The sequence below is a fragment of the Tupaia chinensis genome, unplaced genomic scaffold (assembly GCF_000334495.1).
Source record: "Tupaia chinensis unplaced genomic scaffold, TupChi_1.0 Scaffold149178_1, whole genome shotgun sequence".
In the NCBI taxonomy this organism is placed as follows: domain Eukaryota; kingdom Metazoa; phylum Chordata; class Mammalia; order Scandentia; family Tupaiidae; genus Tupaia; species Tupaia belangeri.
Window position 1 is genome coordinate 885,372 of NW_006209026.1, and position 9,035 is coordinate 894,406.

Sequence of the window (9,035 nt, forward strand, 5' to 3'; positions counted from 1 at the left end):
TATGCAGTAGCTGTTAGCCACATGTAGCTATTGAATATTTGGAATGGGACAAGTGCAAAAAAGGGATTGTATTTAAATAACCACACGTGGCTAGTGGCTATTGCACTGGACAGAGCATCTGACCCAGACTGCTCAATTTTAATGACTCACCATGCCTAGCACAATTTCTAACACATAAGAGGCATTCAGTAAATACTTCTGGAATGAATTAATGACTCACATTATAAAAGCAGTAAATACATGTTGACCACTGGTACAAGATAGAACCTCTAGCTTCAGTGTTCTCTGTTCTACTGACCATATAGAAGATTCTGCAGCTTTTGCCATTTAAAAAACTTTATAGAAATTGATTTTTTCCAGGGGCACATAATTTCCAAACCATTGACATCTACAGCTAGCTATTGGGCCTGACAGTCAGTATAGTGCTTAGAATCTGAAAGCATCTAGACCATGCTATCTGAAGTTTAAATTATTCTCTCTGTAATACTGTGAACAGAACTCACGTAACACTTTCTCTAGTCTTTCAGTGTTGTTTTGTTTTATATTTGTTACCTGATCTAGATCTGACCAACCTGTGGATAAAGAGATAAGGTCAGGGGCCAGCAGGTGATGTGGTGATAAGGTTTCTGGACTCCCACATGGCCAACCGCAGCTCAAATCATGGACCTGGTGACTTGAAACTCACACTGGGGGCGTATGTGTGTGTGCCCCAAATCTTTTTTTGGAGAGGTTTTTGCTGTAGAGCATGTGTGCTCACCAAAAAGACGGAGAGAGACAGAGACAGAAAGTGAGAAATCACCCCCCGGGGGGATGGCCACGCCGCAATCCCTTCTCCTCCATTCTCCTCTCAGGATCTTAGGTAGGCACGCACATACACGTGGCATGAGTTTAAGCCACTGGGTCCAGGACTTGAACCATGGTCAACTACATGGGAGTCCAGCAACATAGCCATTATGCCAACTGCTGGTCCCATTATGCCCAAAATCTTGTGAGGAGGGTGGAGGAGAAGGGATGCTGGCATGGCTACCCCTCCTGAGGGGAGTGATTTCTCACTTTCCCTCTCTCTGTTTCTCTGTCTCTCTCTCTCTCTGGTGAGTGTGTGCACAATGTGGCAAAAACTTTAAAAGAGAGAGAGAGAGAGAGAGATAAGATCATAGTGTCTATTGTTTGGTCTCTTACTCTGGAGTTCTTAGCATTATTTCTACTGCGCTTGATTTGTAAGAACACTCTCCCACTGAGCACAGCTGGCTTTCCTGGGAGCTGCCGCAAGCTCTCAGACGGCCTAGACTTTGTTGTGATCTTTAATGATACAGGAAAGAACACCCCATCTCAGAACTGAGCTCCACTTTGCTTCCTGGGCCCTGAAGCAGCTGCTTGTATTCTGAGTCTCATTATAGTTTTTTGTGTCTTATTTCATTTAGTTTTGTTTTAATGAGCATAGACTTTTCAGTTTTTGGCTTACCCTACTACTTTAGGGATTTGCTATGGCTTTAGTGTATCCCCCGCAAAATATGTATGTTGAATTGTCATCGTTACTGTATTAAGGGGATAAAAATTTCATCCAACTGTAAAATTAAGAGTTAGAGGGACCAGCAGGTGGTGTGGTGGTCGAGGGCACTGGACTCCCACATGGCCAACTGTGGTTCAAGTCTCAGACCTGGCAGCTTGCTTTCGCACTTTCTCTCTCTCACTCTGTCCATCTCTGGTCAAATTAAGATAAATAAACAAATGAAGTTAAATAAAAATAATTCTTTTTTAAAAAAGAGAGCCTTTGGAGGTGGTTAGGATTATATAAGGTCATCAGAGTGAGTCCTTCATGATTAAATACTGGTAAAGTTATGAGACCAGAGCAGAAGCATAAACACAGACTGACACACATGCTCTTGCCCTCTCACCATGTTGTGCCCTGTGCCACCCTGGAACTCTGCAAAGAGTTCCCATCAGCAAGGAGATTGTCACTAGATGCAGACCCTTTATTTTTCTCTGACCTCCAAAACCACAAGTTAAAGAAAACTTTATTGTTTATAAATTACCCAGTTTGTGGTATTCAGTTGATGGCAACAGAAAAGCAGATTAGAACAGGGTCAAAACCAGTTCATCAGGCCAAAAGACCAGGCTGGACCAAATAATCAATAAATACTTGTGGATGCTACTGTGTGTAAAGCTTCTATTTTTCTCTATCGGTAGATATCAAGTGGACACAGCAATGCTTAATATATAGACATCTTGCCACACTGTCTTCCTTCCTGCATCTCGAAAACTTGAATCTCTGGCGTATCTCAGTCCATGGAGGTGGAGACCCATAAGGATTGGGCTCAGCTGGGAATAATTACAAATCACCCTTTAATCCAGATGATGTGGTTCAAATTCACCTGGAAAGCTTGTTACAACACAGACGCTGGGCCCCACCCCCATTGTTTCTCATCGTCTTAAGTATTGGATGAGAATCAAGAGTTTGCATTTTCAACAAGCGTCCAGGTGATGCTGTCACTGGTATGGGAAATACACGTGGAAAACCATTGCCTTAGTCATCTCATGAGTAGATTTCTGGGAAAATAGTTTTGGATACATGATAGTCCTCTCATTTCACTTAGGGTATGTGAAAACCAATAATCGTCAGTAAAGATCGTTCCTGTCTGTCTTATCTGAATTCAAGAAGACAACAAGTTTGAAATACGAGAGTCCTCAATACTTTTATTCTTAGTTCTAAATAATTATCAGTTTAGTAGGAGTTTCTGTAAGCTCTTGGGCAACTTGGCTCATAGGTGGTAGAAAGCAGTGACTCACTGGGGTGTCAAGACACTGAGTGACTTGAGTAAATCTCACCCGTAAAGACTTGACTAATTAGGTGGAGCATTGTCTGCTAGTGAGCCCAGAGGACTAAGTCCACTGTCAGACAGAGATTGTTATTCTAATTATATAAATTATTCCAAAACAGTGGAAGACAGAATATGACTCTTTTGTGTTTCATTATTTAGGTAAAATTTCCCAAAAGCTCCAACGCAATTTACTCAATTCAATTAATCCATTTAAAAATCCAGTTATCATACAGATGTTTTCTCCACATGACTTTTAACAGCTGCATGAAATTTTTCAGCATTACCAGATGTTTTGCTGTCAGGAAGATACAGCTTCATGCGAAATATTTTAGGAACCTGGATTTTTCTTTGTGCTTAATCACTCTCGACAATGAATTCTTTCAGTGTAACCAAACTTCACTGTTGCAATATAAACTTATTTCTTCTTGTTTCTGTCTTGCCAATAGGAATGAGCAATACTGTTAATTATCAGAGATTATTTTTCATTTATTTGATGACAGCTAATTGCTCTTGTTTTATTTCTTTTTCATGCAAAATTACCTGCAACCCCTTTTAACATCTCCCTTATAGATTCTAATTTTAATCCCTTTAATGTGTTCATAACTCCTTCCTAGGCCCTATTCCCCGCCCCCCACCCCAGGCCTTTAAAAGTTCAGACCCAAATTGTGAATTCCAGGAGCTCCTGAGATTCCTGTCTCCAAAGCTTTGTTCCACTAATCTCTGTCCTGTGAAAGGGCAAAACGTGACATTCACATCTGATCAGGAACACAGTGATATGGCCAAGTTTTGTTTTCAGTATTTAATTTTATAAATCTATAAATTCAAATAGACTATTAATTTATATAAATGCATTTAGTTCACAGCTAAACAACATTAATATTAGGTCTAATGGCTGAATACAACTCTGATTTACTTTCATTTAGGATTCCCTCTGGTTCGTTATAAGGTGAAATTTACATAAACAAAAATCAAGATAGTTCTTGTGGGTATGTGTGAAAATAACTATTTTTTTAATTGTGAGAAAACTATTGCTCTAGGCTGCCCCTAGGAAAAAATCAAGCTATGGATAACAATTGTAGTGTCCTTCATCCTAATATTACCTAGCCTCCTAGTTTCTGAGACCTGAAACCTTCAACATTCCTCTCTTCCAGTGGAGTCTGTGTGGCTCAAATACCTCAACAGCAGTTATCTTTTCAAAAATCATTCTCCTGGGGCCAGCAGGTGGCACATTGGTTAGGGTTCTGGACTCCTACATGGTCAACCACAGTTCGAGTCCTGGACCGATGGTTTGCTTTCTCACTCCCCCCTCCCCCCCGCCCCCCGCCTCTGATTACGTAATAAACCTTCAAAAATTGTACTCCTAGTTATCATAGAGTAAGATGAAGGATTTTCCTCACAAATTACACTTAGATCTGCAGTTATCAAATGTGGCTGCTATTTATTATCAGTTACTGCATGGCAAATTTTCCCCAAACTTGGTGGCTTTAAACAGTAGCTCTTGTATCACAGGTTTTGTGGGTCAAACATCTAAGCATGGCTTGATTGGATCCTCTAGCTCTTGGTCTTTCACAAGGCCACAGTCATGTAAGTCTCTACTAGAGGGACAGCCCGATAGCCCTGTAGTTAAGGGAGTCAGATTCCACATGGTCAACTGTGGTTTGAATCTTAGCCCTGGTGTCTTGAAAAACATGGTAAGCGTATATGTACGTGTTCCCAAAATCCTGACACAATGGAGAAAGGGAAGAGAAAGCATTGGGGAATATCTGTAATTTTACCCTCTTTGTTTCTCTCTGACACATGCACACACCCTCTGGTAGTTAAAAAATGAAATAAAAAAAGAAAGAAAAAGTATAAGACTACTGGGAAGGATCCACTTCTAGATGACTCTTAATCATTGGCAGAATTTAGTTTCTCATTGGTCATTGGTCTGTGGTCTCTGTTCTACCCAACCTTTGGGCTGAATTGCCCCTTAGCTCTTCCTACAGGGCCTCTCCACTTCTAGAATATCTTATGAGATGGCACCTTGTTTCATGAGGCAACAGACACCAGGGCAAGAGAGCATGTCAGCAAATGTATCAGAATACATTTGTATACAAAAGTATCAGTCAAATGATACAGAATTAACTTACAAAAATCTATAGCATTTCTATATACAAATAACAAGCAGACAGAGACAGAACTGAAGAATGTAATTCCATTTACCATAGCCACAAGAAGTATAAGCTATTTAGGAATAAAACTAACCAAGGAAATCAAAGACTTATAGTTTTTATAATGTAACAAAAGAGATGGTGCCACAGCCCAACACTTTTATCAATTTCAATTTCTATTTCTTAGAAGCAAGTCACTAGGTCTAGCCCACACTCAGAGAATCCCAGGGGAGCAACAACAGCTGGAGGCAGGATCATTGCAAGGTCTGCCTGTTGGATTCACCTCAGGGGAGCACTTGATCTCAATGTTGGGGGGGACCTTGACCCTTCAAATTAATTTTTACCAATTAATAAGACATAATTTGCATGCAATAACAAAACTATACACTTATTGACCACCACAGAAATAACATACATTATTTTAGCAACCCCCAAAATTCTTTTGTGCCCTTTCATAGTTAATCCTCTTCCTCTAGCCTAGCCCTTAGTAGCCACTCATCTACTTTCAGTCACTATAGTCATATCTTCTCTAGAATTTCATATAAATAAAATCACAGTCTTTTGTGTTTGTTTTTTTATTTAGAAGAATGCTTTTGAAATTCATCCATGTTGTTGCACATATCAATATTTTGTTCCTTTTTGTTGTTGAGTAGTATTCTACTATGCAACAATTTATTTGTCCATAAACCAGCTGATGGACTTTAGGTTGTTCTGGCTATCATGAATAAAGCTGCTATGCACATATGAATACAAGTCTTTGCATGAACATATATTTTCATTTATCTTGAATATCTATCTGAGGGCAATTGCAGGATCATATAGTGATTGTGTGTTTAATATTACGCAGAATCACCAAACTCTTTTCCAAATTGGCTATAACCATTTTACCTTCTAACTAGCAATGTGTGTAAATTCCAGTTGATCCACATTCTCACTAGTATTGGGTATACCTTTTTTTTTTTTAAGAACTGTATTATTTTAACTTTATGTATGTATGTATGTATGTATTTATTTATTTTTAATTTGACAAGAGAGGGAGAGAGAGAGTGGGAAAGTGAGAAAGCAAGCTGCCAGGTCCAGGACTCAAACAGCAGTCAGCCATACGGGAGTCCAGTACCCTTAACTACCACACCACCTGCCAACTTTAGCCATTTGAATGAGCACAATGTGGTATCTCATGGTGGTTTTGTTTGACTTTTTTGTAATGACTAGTGATATTGAACATCATTTTGTGTCTTTTTTTTTTTTTTGCCATCTGTACTTCCTCTCTGGTGGAGTTTATATTCAAATATTTTGGCCATTCTTTAAAAATTTGGAGTGTTTGCCATCTCAGTATTGAGTTGTTAGGAGTTGTCTATATAATCTGGATGTATTTATTTATTTTTAATTTGACAAGAGAGGGAGAGAGAGAGTGGGAAAGTGAGAAAGCAAGCTGCCAGGTCCAGGACTCAAACAGCAGTCAGCCATACGGGAGTCCAGTACCCTTAACTACCACACCACCTGCCAACTTTAGCCATTTGAATGAGCACAATGTGGTATCTCATGGTGGTTTTGTTTGACTTTTTTGTAATGACTAGTGATATTGAACATCATTTTGTGTCTTTTTTTTTTTTTTGCCATCTGTACTTCCTCTCTGGTGGAGTTTATATTCAAATATTTTGGCCATTCTTTAAAAATTTGGAGTGTTTGCCATCTCAGTATTGAGTTGTTAGGAGTTGTCTATATAATCTGGATACAACGCATTTAGCAAGACCATGTTTTGCAAACATGTTCTCCTGTCTTTTTATTTACTTAATAGTGTCTTTCAAAGAGCAATTTTAAATTTTAATCAAGTCCAAGTTATTATTTTTTTCTTTATGATTTGTGATTTTTGTGTCCTAAGAAATTTATGCTTAATCTGTTGAGATCACAAACATTTTCTCCTTTCTCTCTCTCTTTCTTTCAGTGTGAGAAAGCACTCAATTCCTTCTCCATTTCTTCCTCCTTTAGGGATTTTGGGCACATATCTAAGAATGGAATTACTGGGTCATATGGTAGTTCTATTTGTAGGTTTCTGAGGAATCTCCATATCATTCTCCAAAGTGGATGTGCTAATTTGTATTCTCATCAATAGTGTCGGAAAGTTCCCTTTTCACCGCAACCTTGTCAGCTTGTTTATGATTATTTACTTTATATTTTAGCCACTTTGGGGTTAAGTGGTATCTCATTGTGGTTTTGATTTGCATTTTCCTTATGGTAAGAGATGTTGAGAATGCTTTTATATACCTTTGGGCTGTTTGTATGTTTTCTTCAGAGAATTGTCTGCACAGTTTATTTTCCCATCTTTTAATTGGATTGATTATTGTTTGTTTGTAAGCTGCTTGAGTTTCCTATATATTCTGGTTATTAGTCCCTTATCTTAAGTGTAATTTGCAAATATGTTCTCCCATTCTGAGGGTTGTCTTCTCACACTACTTAGAGTTTCTTTTGCTGTGCAAAGCTAATCTAGTCCCATTTGTCTATTTTGGGGACTATTGCCTGTGCTTTGATCTTCTTTAAGAAGTCTTTGCTAGTCCAAAGTTTACATGAGTTTTTCCTGCATTTTCCACTAGTATTTTTATAGTTTGAGGTTTTATATTTAGACCCTCAATCCATTTTGAATTAATTTTTATTAGTGGTAAGAGATAAGGACCCAGTTTCATTCTTCTGCAGGTAGATATCCAGTTCTCCAAGCACCATTTGCTGAAGAAATTTTCTTTTTCTCACTGGATTGTCTTGTGACCTTTGTCAAGGATCAGTTAGGTGTACATTTTGGGGTTCATTTGGGGGTTCTCAATTCTCTTCCATTGGTCTACCTGTCTGTCATTGTGCCAATTCATGCTATTTTAATTATCACAGCTTTGTAACATGCTTTGAGGTTAGGAAATAAGATGCCTCCTACTTCATTCCCCTTGCACACTATTGCTTTGGCAATATGGAACCTTTTATGCTTTAAGACAAATTTTGTGATTGTTTTTTCTATTTCTGTGAGGAATATCTCTGGTAGTTTGATTGAGATTGCATTGAATTTGTAGGTTAATTTGGGTAGGACTGACATCTTGATTATAGTAATTCTTCCAATCCAGGAAAATGGGATACTTTCCCACTTTTTTTTGGTATCATTTAAAATTTCTTTTTCTAGTGTTTTATAGTTTTCCCTGTAGATCTTTGATGTCTTTGGTAAGGTTTATTCCTATATATCTTATTGATTTTATGGCTATTGTAAATAGGATTTCTTTCTTCAGTTCTGTCTCAGTTTGTCCATTGTTGGTATATAAGCATGCTATTGATTTTTGTATGTTCATTTTGTATCCTGCCACCTTATTATATTCATTTATCCCTTCTAGGAGGTTTTTTATTTTTTGTGGATTCTTTTGAATTTTCTATGTACAGCATCATGTAATCTGCAAATAGAGATAACTTCTTCTTTTCCTATTTTGATGCTTTTTATTTGACTCTCTTGTCTAATTACATTGGCTAAAACTTCCAGTACTATGTTAAAAAGGACTGGAGAAAGTGGGTAGCTGTGTCTTGTTCCAGTTTTATGTTAGCTATAGATTCTTCATAGATGGCTGAAAGTATTATCATAGGGATGTTATATTTTATCAAGTGTTTTTTCTGTATTGATTGATATGATTGTATGGTTTTTATCTTTCCTTTTGTTAATGTGATGTATTACATTTATTGTTTTGCATATGTTGAACCACCCTTGCATCTCTGGAATAAAGCCTACTTGGTCATGGTGTATAATCTTTTTAATATGTTGTTGAATATGATCTTTGCTAGTATTTTGTTGAGAATTTTTGCATCTGTATTCATCAGGGATATGGGCCTGAAGTTTTCTTTTTGGTTATGTTTTTGTCTGGTTTTGGAATTAAGATGATAGAGGCTTCATAGAATGAATTCAGGAGGCTCCCTTCCTTTTGAAGTTTTAGAAATAACTTAAGGAGAATTGGAGTTAGTTCTTCTTTAAAGGTTTTGTAGAATTTAGAAGTAAATCCATTGGTACCTGGGCTCTTCCTTGTTTGAGAGACTATCACTAATGCAA